The sequence below is a fragment of the Vitis vinifera genome, chromosome 16 (assembly GCF_030704535.1).
Source record: "Vitis vinifera cultivar Pinot Noir 40024 chromosome 16, ASM3070453v1".
Lineage (NCBI taxonomy): Eukaryota > Viridiplantae > Streptophyta > Magnoliopsida > Vitales > Vitaceae > Vitis > Vitis vinifera.
The window spans coordinates 23,387,720-23,401,362 of NC_081820.1; the positions used below are offsets into that span (position 1 = coordinate 23,387,720).

Genomic DNA, 13,643 nt, shown 5'->3' on the forward strand with positions numbered 1-13,643 from the left:
AGTCGTCTCCTACCTTCAGTCGGGTTTGTTTGACCCATCTGCAACCCGAAATGAAACCCGACGGTTTCCAGACACCAAAATGATGATTTAAAACACCGAAATGTTAGAAATCTCATCTCCTAATGATTTCTAACAATATTTTTCATAAAAAACTTCTAAAACCAAAAACTCCAAAATACCAAAACTCACTTGATTGAAAAATGCAGATTGTAAAATGAACAAGGCAAAGACATACAAGGCTCTGATACCAACTGCTAGACAATAATAAATAATCTAAACATGCTATAAAAACCATTAAATAACAATTAGATCATAAACGGAATTATAGACAGATCAGAAAACATACCTCCCGCCATTGCCATTCTACAGGTTAAAATGTGTTTTGCTATTTTCGGGTTTCAGGTGCTTCTAAACCTTCACAACCTCTACTTAGATGGTGTTTTGAAAAACTGAAAGAGATTGCGGGCTTAGGGAACCTTACCCATTAGTGTTCTGCCTCGTTTTAGAGACTCTCTCCATCACCGAGTCTACCTGGAGCGTGCACAGAACATAGGGTAGTGATGCAAACGTGATTTTGAGCATGAATCCTCGTTCTTAAATTGATGGAATGTTGTGGACCACATTCCGAATCACGTCTTCGGTTTATTACCAAAGATGCAGGAGAAAAAAATCCCAACAGTAATCCCACATTGAAAAGGGATTGACACCTTTTGTGGGTTTATATTATTTCCCGCTTAACTATTACTAGAGTTTTATTAATTATAATATTTAGAAAGTTTCTAAATTAAGGTTAACTTTCTAATATGGCCCTTTAAACTTGATTTGTGACTATAATAAGCATCCTTAACTTTCTAAAATCTTCAAACTTGAGACTTGGTAAAAATATCTACAATTTGACCTTGAAATTTTACAAATTTTAATTGCTCCTCATTCTTCGTAATACACTCTAATATAATGATATCTTCTATTGATATGCTTGCTTCAATTATGGAAAATTGGATTTTATAAAAATGCAATAATTGATTTGTTGTCCACATAGATTTTTGTTGGTTCTTTTTGTGGAAAATTAAGCTCCTTCAACAAATTTTTGAGCCAAATTGCATGACATACACATGATGTTGCCAAAGCAAATTCCATTTCACAAGTTTAAAGTGTCACAATAGGTTGCTTCTTTGAGGACCAAATAAATGTGACATCTTCCATGAGAAAGCAAAGCTAGTAGTACTCTTTCAAAATTTTATGTCATCACCCCAATCACTATCACTATATCCAACAAGTTTAAAATTGTGAGAAGGTGAATAATATAAATCATGATCAAGTGTACCTTTGATGCAATGAAGAATTCACTTGGTAGTTTTCTCGTGAGTCATCGTTGGTGCTTCCATAAAATGACTAATATGTCTAACTAAAAAAAAATGTCTAGTCTTGAGCAAGTTAAATATTGTAGACTTCCAACTAAACTTCTGTGTTATGTTGGATTCACATTTTCTCTTTCTTCATATCTTGATGATTTAACTCCACATTCAATTGGTGTGTTCACCAGATGATACATATTCATGCTAATTTTCTTGATAATTTCTTTTGCATGGCCTTATTGAGAAATAAAAATATCATTTTTGGTTTATTTCACTTCTATGCCGATCATTGTTAATCAAAGCTTTTGCATTAGAAAAAGGTGATGGTGGTGGCGGATAAGACTAGAAATTGATCCTATGACGTCCTCATATTCTCATAAGTCGTCCATGTTGGAAGAGTGTGTGAGTGGGTGGTCTGAGTAAAAAGCAAAAGGTGGTAATCCCACATTGAAAAGGGATTGACACCTTTCGTGGGTTTATATTATTTCCCACTTAAGTTTTATTATTAAATTCAGCACCTGGGCAGTCTTATATTGTAAACTGCAAGCACTGACCATCTATTTTGGGGAAGGAAGGATGGTGTGGAGGTTTATTTAATCAATTGTAACCTAGATATTTATATTGTGTTTTAACCATTTTGATTAGAATGTATATGATTGTACATGTTTTGGAGAAGATGGTTTTCTCAATGTAACTTAATGGATGGAAAGATTTTGCTATAAGCAGCTTTTTGATTTTATTAAAATGCATGCTTACATTTTTTTTCATTGTAGACATGAATTAACTCGATGGGTTATCGTGACTTTTAAGTGTTGCAGGTGGTCAATATGCTGTCATAATTAATTTCTTCTAGAGGCTTCTATAAAGTATTCTGATGTATGTCCTAGGTATTCTTCCCATTTATGACTTTGGTTTGGTAGAACAATCCCCTGTAAGTCCTGTAGCCTTTGATACTGTTTTGCTATTTAATTGAAATGATGAATTTTGTCTAATGTTTGTGGATTATTGCTTGTCCTTTCATTATTCAGGAGCCAACATACCTATTTCTTGTGGTATTTATAGAAAACCAACAACTATGGATCTGTTTAACAATGTTTTCAAACAATGGTTTTTCATAATAATTTTAAAAACAGTTTTGAATTGATTTTACGAATAAAATTTTCTTTATCTATATTGGTTAGCGGAATATGAAAAGATAAGATATGTATATCATATCCCATTAGATAGGAAATACATATCATAAGATATGATTTTTAATGGAATACATTATCTTCGATATACATATTTTATAAATATGATATTTTAAGGCATTATATCCAATGTGATGTGTTATATTATTTTATGTTTATATTTAATTTAAAAAATAAATAATAATAATAATATGAAATATATGTATATATATTCCAATATTTTTTATTTAAAAAATTGAAATTTCTCTTATGTTTAACAATGTTCATAATTAAAATATTTAAAATTTATAAATAAAAGATTTTTATTTAAATATGAAAAATGGATTTTTCTATTTATTGTATGCTGATATATGTTGAAGAAACTATGAAAAAGTACATTGTGTCTCAAACTCAATTTTCTAACACATAATCGTCTCCCTTTTTTACATAGGTCAATAAATCCAAGAGCAAGATGACAGATCTTCCCCTCAATATACTACTTGCCTAACGCACAGTTCATTCTTAAGGGTTGATCTGGACTTTCCTTGAAGTTACCATGATGAACGCCAGTTTCCCAGCACTCTTTTGTCCTATTAGACTAGTTTTTCTTGGCAACCAAAAGGAGCACACATGAAAGTTCAATGAATGGTTAGCCGTGTGTGAAGAGTCCACAGCCAAAAAGACGCTTAAATTTGCATTCAAGAAACACAAATGCTACTCTACATACTAACAACAACCAAAAAGTTTGCATTTCATGTTATCCAAGAGGTGGAATAGGCATTCTTCCACGCCTTTTAGATTGTCAATTAGTATTTGTTTATTTTTATCATTTTCCTTGCTATCCAAATATATATATATATTGTGGACCCCGTATTTTTCATATGCGTTCTCACTCTACGGCATGACGGAATGACTCAGTTTTTATTTATTAAAAAACATGATTTTTTAGAAAAAGATTTGAAGTTGCTACTTATTTTTGTTTTATTTTAAAAGGGAAAATAAAATAAGAAAGAAAACCCTAAATGTGACTCCTTATTTGAAAAAGACGATCTACAAGAATAGAGACAAGTTCAAGGGTCAAGTTACTTATCGGGAAGGTATGGTGAAAGACCATAGCACCCCTGTAAGCCTGTATACGTACGGTCTCTACTAAATGAATTGAAGGAATTGTGACAATTAACTAATTAATCATGGATACCAAAGTTAATAACATAAATCAATATACACATAAGTGATAATAAAATAAAATTATAAGAATGTACAAAATAAATGATAGTAGAATTATGCAAATTGATTTATTGAACTAATTAAAAAATATTTGAAAAAATTAGTTTTCTGAAAATTTCAAAGGATTTTATTAAAAACAATTTTAAATGAATGATTTCAATTTATTTATTTACAAAAAAAAAGAGTCAATTTATTTTCTCAATTTCATTTGTATTCAATTTTCAGAAAAGTTATTTACACTTATTGTATCAAAAGAATTTATTACAAAATTTCAATTTGTGTACAAAAATTATTTTTACTCACTTTTACTAGAAAATAATGAATTTTTACAATTTTATTTACAAAAATATTTCAATTTGTTTTCATTTAAGAAAAGCAACTTATACAAATTATTAAAAAAATATAACTTTATTTGCAAAATAATTTTTAAATAAAAATTAATTTTTGGGACAACTTTATTTACAAAATAATTTTTGGATAATTTTTATTAAACAAATAAATTTTTGGACAATTATTCTTAAAAACATTTTTTTTGGATTTTTCTAATTTTTATTAATAAAAAACTTTATTTTATTAAGAAGAATATTTTTAAATTATTATTTTATTAAATCATGTTTATTGAATTATTCTTCTTATTTAAACAAAATTTCTAATATGTTCGATATTCAATTATGTACACACTCAATAAATATATACAAACAAATATTTACAAAAACTAATAAAAATAAAACTAAATAGTAGTGGGAAATAAAACATATACCCAAATAAGCTTACAATAAGTTCAATATCTTCTAACTTTTTTATTCTCACTTTTTTCCATGAAATTTCGTGTTCCACGTGTCATAAATTCGTACTCAGCCAACAAGATTGCAAAATGGGCCCATGCAAAAACAAAAATAGCCCAAATTCAAATTTCAAAGTAGTCCAACAAATTTCATCAATTAAAATGGGCCAAAATTTGCAAATTTAACTCAACATATCTCACATGTCATATGCCATAATTCAAAATTTTCAAATTAATAGCCAAAATACAACACAATTAGACAAGACAAAATAAATTTAATTAGGCCTAAATTTAATATCTCATAATCTAAACCTAATTTAATAGACATCACAATTGTCCTATGTCCAAATTAAATAGTTCAAATCGGCCAAACCCATATCAAATATTCAAATCATCCAACAAATTTCATCCATACTGTGGATCCAAAATTCATATCAATTAACAAACCTACATTAATAATACATATGGTCAAAGGAAATAATGTCTCAATCCCAATACAATAAGCCTAAATAAATAATTAATAAGTAATAGGCTCAACTCCAAATAAGATAAATAATATGCATACCCAAATCTCAAAGCCTAAATATATGACCCACAAACATAAATGCATAAGCCCATATCCAAATCTTAAATCCCAAACATAAGCCCCACAAATAAACACAAGCCCAATTTTAAAAACAATCACTATTAAAATCAATTTACACAATTTCAAATTTTGAAAAGATGAGAAAGTGAGAGAAAGTTGAGGAAATGGAAGAATGAGAGAGGGAAGAAGGAAGTCGCCGACCGGAAGTGGCTCATCGGCGACGGGAGAGGTTGATGTTTTTTTTTTTTGGAAAAAAAAAAAGAAAATGAAGAAAATGAAAAAAAGAAATGGGAGGATGGGTAGTGTGCTGGAAGAAGAGGAATTCGAGAGGGAGAAAAAAATGAAAAAAAAAAAAGGGCTGGCCACCGCGTGTGGGAGTTGGGCTGTGAGTGGAGTGATGCCAAAAAGAAGATGAAGAAAAGAGTCCAAATGGGGAGCCGGCTACCTTGCCTTGGGAATGGGGGGAGCAGCAAAAAAAAAAAAAAAAAAAAACAAACAAAACAAAACCCTCAAATAATGAAAGAGAGGAGAGTCAAGAAAGATGATAAAAAACAAAAACCAAAAAAAGCTTGGAGGGGGGTATGGGGATTAGATGTGCAGGGGAAGGAAATGGGTAAGGGGAGTGGGTGGAGGGGGAAGGATGAAGAGAAAGAGAAAGAGGAGGAGAGAGGAGAGACGTGAGAGAAAATAAAAAATAAATAAGTAAAATAAAAATAAAAATATAATAATAATAATAATAATAATAATAATAATAATAATATAATAATAATAATAATAGAAATAAAACCATTAAAAATAATAATAAAAGCTAAGAATTAAAGGGTGTAAGTGGGTCAAACAATATCATAGATAATCGAGATTTAAAATCTAAGGACAAAATTAGGATAAAAAATATAAAAATAAAATAAGAAATTTTAGGGTCTACGTATATTAGTATTTTTTAGAACCAAACATAATATTAAAGTTTTAAAATAAATTTTATTACATAAGTAATTAACTTTATTGGAGATAAACTTAATTAACTTTAGCATTGCATATGAATATATATTACTCTTATGAAGAATAAGCAAAAAAAAAAAAAAGCTTAAAGCATAGAATTTTAGGTTTGATTTGAAAAGTGTTTTTGAAAAACAGTTTTGGAGAATAGTTTTTGAAAAAGCGTTGTTTAATGTTTTATTAAATAAAAAGTTTGTTTGAAAATTTATAATATTTTTTATTTATTTTCTATATTTTTAAATTTGTTTTAAAAATAACGTTTATGTATAATGCTTTATTTTAATCATTTTTAATATTTATATAATTATTTTTTAAAACAGTTTTAAGAAAATAAGTGAAAATAATTAAAATATATTATTTGAAAACAATTTACTTTCTATTTTAAGATAAAAAATGTATTTTATATTTTATTGTTGTCAAACATGTTTTTTTTTTTTAATTTTTTATTATAGAAAATAAAAAATTATTTTAAAAAATAGTTGTTAAACACGAACATACTCTCTAAAACAAGCTTTAAAAAATGTTCTGTCATCTTGTTATATTGCAAATTTTAAAATCATTGGAACTCTTGTGACCCAAGAATTTTTAAGTATTGTTTTCACTTTCCCTCAGAAGTATCCACTTTTGACATTAATATGAGCTCTAAGCTCTCTCACAAGCTAATAAGCATTATTATATATTGTTTCCCTACTCCTCAAAGCATGCATCCACTAGGATTAATTTATAAATAAAAGCACTAATAATTTGGCCCGTTCTGATACACTGCTGGGCCAAATTTAGATAAGAGTAAAATTAGAAAAATTGCAATTGTTTTAGGATGTCTAGGGTTAGGTAACCCAATCACAATCTTAAGAAATTGAAAGATGATGTTTCATGTATGCTTTAATCCTGGGTCGTCTTGTTTAGTGCATGTTATTTCCTACTTTGATGCTGTCGTCATCTCTGGTTGCAATCACTGGGTGGTTGCCTATTTCATTATCAGCTTTTTTACATACATATAAAAGTTATTGATAATTGATAACTGATGAGGCACTTGAAACTCGTTTCACCGGGGGAAGAAAGAAATCAGGATGAGCAAAAGGACATCATTTGAACTGATAAATTCAAACTTCGGATGATTAAAAAAAACATGGATGGAAGAAACTCATACAAGTGCGATTTATCATGCATGGAAAACAAGGTTGCCAAATTTATTTACAATTACAAACACCATCCGAGTAGTTTGTACTTCACGTCATCCAGCAACCGAAAATAAGCGTATCTCCAAGCTCTGTTGAATGCTAATGGAGCCAAAATGGTCCAAAAGCCAACCACGAAACCCCATGGCATACCCAAATAGAACCATTTCATATCAATCCATCCATTGTCCTCTTCATCATCATTGTCCGGAATTGGACCTTTTGGTTTACCATCTTCACCACAACCATCAGTCAGTGGAGCTCCACAAAGCTCCGGGTTGCCAATGAAACTGAGGGGACTAAAGCCTTGGATCTGGGTGCCTGATGGAATTTTGCCAGACAAGTTGTTGTATGACAAATTTAAACTGCTCAAAAATGACATATTTGCCATGCCTTGAGGAATAACACCAGAGAGTCTATTCATGGAGAGATCAAGAGACTCCAGTGATGTCATGACCCCAATCTTCACAGGAATCTTCCCTTGGAGATGGTTATTAGACAGGTTCAAGAATATCATGATAGAATAAATGTGGACCGACAATATATTAAACATTGTCTAGGATTAAGCTATCTTTTAACATGCAATTTCTGATTTAATCTTGAGTATGGGCCACCTAATGTGTAGAGCCCAATGCCATCACGGGCTTTAGATGATGGGCCTAAGGCCCGTGAGGCCCAATAACCAATGGGTATGGTCCCTAAGGCAGGAGGGTATAAAAGGGCTTTGACTTGTGTCTTTTGTTATCATCACATCTTTTGAAAAGAACTTAACCGCTCTCTCTCCCGCTCCCATTGCCTGAGAGAATCCAGAGGTGGTGCCCTCCATCAGTCTTAGAAGATTCATACCGTCTTCATCAAAACGTCAAATATGGATTCAGGTTGGATCTCTATCCAAAGATAAAAGATCAAAGGAATGTTTTATGAATGCTTGATATACATATATCATGTTTTGTGTTTTGGGTGATAATGGATTTAGAAATCTAACAATTGGTATCAGAGCCCGGTTCCATTTTCACCAAAACCCACATTCTAGATTTTCCTTTTCTCGTTGGGAATTAAAAAAAAAAAAAAAAAATTTGGAGGCGCCGTTCAGGCGCGATTTGGTGGCGGTCACTGCGACATCATTCTCTGCGTGGTGTCGGGGAATGGAAGACGCCATTGCAAGCGCCTGTCTTGGCGCTGTTCAGGCGCACCACTGCAGCGCCTTTAGGCACCATTAGGGTGCCCTCCCAGAGGCATCGGAGCGCGCATCAGTGCCATTGATGGTGCGCTGGAGCACCATTGAAGGGCGCTGGAGCGCCATGGAAGGGTGCTGGAGCGCCGTTCAGGCGCGCTGGTGGTACGCTGTTCAGGCGCGCAGGTGCGGGCCACTGGTGCGTCGTTCAGGCGCGCAGGTGCGGGCCACTGGTGCGCCGTTCAGGCGCGCTGGTGGCTGTTGGTGCGCACTGGTGCACCTTTGGTGCGCCACTGGTGCGCCTTTGGTGAGTCGCTGCAGGGTTCCTGCAAATATCACTTCTCAGATGCATCCCATTTTGTGGCACAGTTTATTAATAATAAAAGGATCCCATATGCATCCATTTTATGGAACGGTTTAATAATAATAAAAGGTCTTGGATGTATCCCATTTTGTGGCATAGTATAATAATATTATATATATATATATATATATATATATATATAAATATATAATGCCCTTACATGTTTGAGAATTTTTTTTGCTACTGTGGGCATCAGTGCCCTTAATTGCAATGATTATTTATTTATTTTTGTTTGGGCTGAAGTAAATAAACAAAAACAAAAGTGAATATATATATATATATACATGCTACTATGCATCAATTGATATCTATGGGTTTATGCATAAATACATAAATAAATAATTTTAATTAAATTATATTTTGCTAAATTTGTGTTTTATATTTTAAAATAAATGAATTGTGTATGTCAGTTGCCAAAGTAACTTATATTATATAATTTATTTATTTTATAATATGTAAACATGTTATTGTTATTTAAAATAATCGGCCCAAAGGAAGATTATTTTAATATAGTCATAGATAAAGAAATCATAAATATATGACATATAATGTTTACCTTGCATTTGATATGTTAGTCCAAAGACAAACATATTGTTTTCGATTTTATTGTCAATATTTATGAATTAATTTTGTATAAAGATACCAATTACAAATTAATATTTTTGTCCAAAGACTGAATATTAATGTTTGTGCTAGGTATTTTATATGATGTTATTTATTCATGTATGTATGATGCTTATGTGACTAATTGTGAGCTTTATTATTATGAATTCAGCATCTTCTATATCTGCAAATGTTAATAACATTCCTGTGCTTAACGGCACAAATTTCAAGAAATGGAAAGAGCACGTTATAATTGTGCTCGGGTGCATGGATTTAGACTTTGCATTAAGGGAGGATCGCCCATCAGATCTTACTAGTGCCAGCACTGCTGAGCAAAGGTCTACTATGGAAAAATGGGAACGATCCAATCGCATGAGTCTAATGATTATGAAGCACTCAATTCCAGAAGCAATAAGGGGTGCAATACCTGAGGAAACCCAAGCCAAGGCATTCTTGGACCAGATAGCAAACCGATTCGCTGCAAACGAAAAGGTTGAGACAAGCACTATTCTTAGTAAGCTTGTCTCTATGCGGTATAAAGGGAAAGAGAATATCAGGGAGTACATTATGGAAATGTCTAATCTTGTGACGAGACTCAAGGCACTAAAGTTAGAGTTGTCGGAAGACATACTCGTGCACTTAGTCTTGATCTCTCTGCCTACACAATTCAGTCCATTCAAAATCAGTTACAATACACAAAAGGAAAAATGGACTTTGAATGAGCTTATTGCTCAATGTGTGCAAGAGGAAGAGAGATTGAAGCAAGAAAAGATAGAAAATGCTTACTTGGCTTCCACATCTCAGGGATTTGGTACCAACAAGAAAAGAAAGAGGGACAATAAAGGAAAACAAACTGCAGTTTCTGGGACATCAAAGCAAAAGGAGCAAAAGAAACAAGATAAGGAGATCACTTGTTTCTTTTGCAAGAAGGCTGGTCATATGAAGAAGACATGTACCAAATACGCTGCTTGGCGTGAAAAGAAAGGTACACTTCTCAACTTTGTTTGTTCAGAAATTAATTTAGCTGTAGTGCCTACTGACACTTGGTGGATAGATACGGGTGCAACTACTCACATAAGTGTCACTATGCAGGGTTGTCTAAGGAGCCGAATGCCAACTGATGGTGAAAGATACATCTATGTGGGAAATGGCAACAAGGCTGCAGTCAAGGCTATTGGTCTTTTCAGATTACAGTTAGACTTTGAATGTACATTGGATTTGGAAGAGACTTTTGTAGTACCGTCGTTTAGACGGAATTTAATTTCTGTTTCATGTTTGGACAAATTTGGATATTGTTGTTCATTTGGAAATGGAATGGTTAGTCTTTATCTAAATTCAAATATTATTGGTACAGGTAGTCTAACAGACAAACTATATAAATTGAACATAAAGGCCACTAATGGAAATGAAACCTTGCATTCAAGTAATTATGGCATTAAGCGAAAATTAATGAATGAGAATTCATCAATGTTATGGCACAGGCGTTTGGGTCATATTTCAAATCAACGAATACAAAGACTTGTGTCAGATGGAATTCTCGATCCACTTGATTTCTCAGACTTTCAAGTCTGTATAGAGTGCATTAAAGGAAAACAAACAAATATGAAGAAAAAGAATGCCAATAGGTGCAGTGACGTCTTGGAATTGATACATACAGACATTTGTGGTCCATTTCCTACTCCTTCATGGAATGGACAACAATATTTTATCACTTTCATTGACGATTACTCGCGTTATGGCTATCTTTATTTGATTAATGAAAAGTCTCAGTCATTGGATGTGTTCAAGAATTTCAAAGCTGAAGTTGAGAACCAACTAAGCAAGAAAATAAAGGTCGTCAGATCTGACCGTGGAGGTGAATACTATGGTAGATATGACGGATCAGGTGAACAACGTCCAGGTCCATTCGCCAAATATTTGATGGAGTGTGGTATCGTTCCTCAGTACACCATGCCAGGGACTCCGAGCCAAAATGGTGTAGCAAAGAGGCGAAACCGTACTCTTAAGGATATGGTAAGAAGTATGATCAGTCATTCCACCTTACCAGAATCACTTTGGGGCGAAGCCATTAAAACTGCAGTTTATATTTTGAATAGAGTACCAAGCAAAGCAGTAGCCAAAACCCCATATGAGTTATGGACTAGCAAGAAACCTAGTATTAGGCACTTGCATGTCTGGGGTTGTCCAGCTGAAGCTAGGCCTTACAAGCCAAATGAAAAGAAATTGGACTCCAGAACAGTGAGCTGCTACTTTGTAGGGTATTCTGAAAGGTCAAGAGGTTTCAAATTTTATGATCCCTCAACTAGATCCTTCTTTGAAACGGGCAATGCTAAGTTCATTGAGGATGTTGTGTTAAGTGGGAGAGAGCCATTCAGAAAAGTGGTCTTTGAAGAGGAATTTGTTAATATTCCTATTATTACGACTGGACATGGTCATATTATGTTTAATGACACTATTCAGAATGTACAGTCGATAACAGGGATTCAAGACACACCTGAGATTCCTCCTGCTCAAGTTATGGAACCAATTCAAGTTCATCAAGAGGTAACTCAACAACCTCAAGAACCTCAAGTACAAGTGCCACTAAGGAGATCCACTAGAGAAAGGAGAAGTACAATTTCAGATTATTATGTTGTATATCTCCAAGAACATGAGTTTGACATGGGTCTGGAAGACGATCCAATTTCAGTAAGTCAAGTCAAACAAAGTTCTAATTCTGAAAAGTGGATAGAAGCCATGAAAGATGAGATGAAATCAATGAAAGACAATGGTGTTTGGGACCTAGTAGAGTTGCCTAAAGGTGTAAAACCGATTAGTTGTAAATGGATTTTTAAAACCAAGCGGGATTCAAAAGGCAATATTGTTAGGTATAAGGCACGCCTAGTTGCAAAAGGTTTCACTCAAAAGGAAGGCATTGATTATAAGGAGACATTTTCACCAGTTTCATCAAAGGACTCCTTTAGAATCATCATGGCACTTGTAGCTCATTATGATTTAGAGCTACATCAAATGGACGTTAAAACTACATTTCTTAATGGCAACATTGATGAGACAATATACATGGTGCAACCGGAGAACTTTGAGTCTAATGATTCAAAGCAACTTGTATGCAGATTAAAAAGGTCCATATATGGTTTAAAGCAAGCATCCCGACAATGGTACCGAAAGTTTGATCAAGTGATTACTTCATTTGGTTTTAAAGAGAACACTGTTGATCAATGCATATACCTTAAGTTCAGTGGGAGCAAATTCATTATCTTGGTGTTATATGTTGATGATATTCTACTTGCAAGCAGTGATGTGGGACTTTTGCATGAAACCAAGCGATTTCTGTCTAGTAAATTTGACATGAAGGATCTTGGTAATGCATCTTTTGTGCTGGGTATACAGATCCATAGGGATCGTTCAAGAGGTATACTTGGGTTATCACAAAAGGCCTACATCGATAAGGTGTTGAGTAGATTTGGCATGAGCAATTGTGCACCAGGAGACACGCCTGTAGCAAAAGGCGATAAGTTTAGTTTGCACCAATGTCCGAAAAATGAACTTGAGAAGAAAGATATGGAGAGATTTCCCTATGCCTCGGCAGTAGGAAGTCTCATGTATGCACAAGTTTGTACGCGTCCGGATATTGCGTACATTGTTGGAATGTTAGGCAGATATTTAAGTAACCCAGGTGTGGATCATTGGAAAAAGGCAAAACGGGTTATGCGGTATTTACAAAGAACTAAAGATTACATGCTCACATACCGTAGATCAAGTCACTTAGAGATCGTGGGATATTCGGATTCCGATTTCGCGGGATGTCTTGATAGTAGGAGATCCACTTCAGGCTACATCTTCATGTTAGCTGGAGGAGCAGTTTCATGGAAAAGTGTTAAACAAACACTTGTTGCTTCTTCCACCATGGAGGCAGAATTCATAGCCTGTTACGAAGCATCAAACCATGGGATATGGCTGCGGAATTTTGTCACTCAGTTACGAATAGTTGATGGGATTGAGAAACCATTGAGAATCAACTGTGATAATAAGGCCGCAGAATTATATTCTAAGAACAACCGAAGTTCGTCAAAGTCCAAACACATTGACATCAAGTTCTTGGTTGTGAAAGAGAGAGTTCAGAGTCTTCAAGTATCGATTGAACACATAAGCACAAACTCCATGATTGCTGATCCGCTCACTAAGGGTTTGTCACCCAAAGTATATC

The 13,643-nt window shown here is 33.6% G+C and overlaps 1 pseudogene; it reads right to left on the reverse strand.

The window, feature by feature from the left end:
• Positions 1-811: 811 nt before the first annotated feature.
• Positions 812-7,812, reverse strand: LOC100266393 (receptor-like protein EIX2; annotated as a pseudogene).
• Between the last annotated feature and the right edge of the window lie 5,831 nt (positions 7,813-13,643).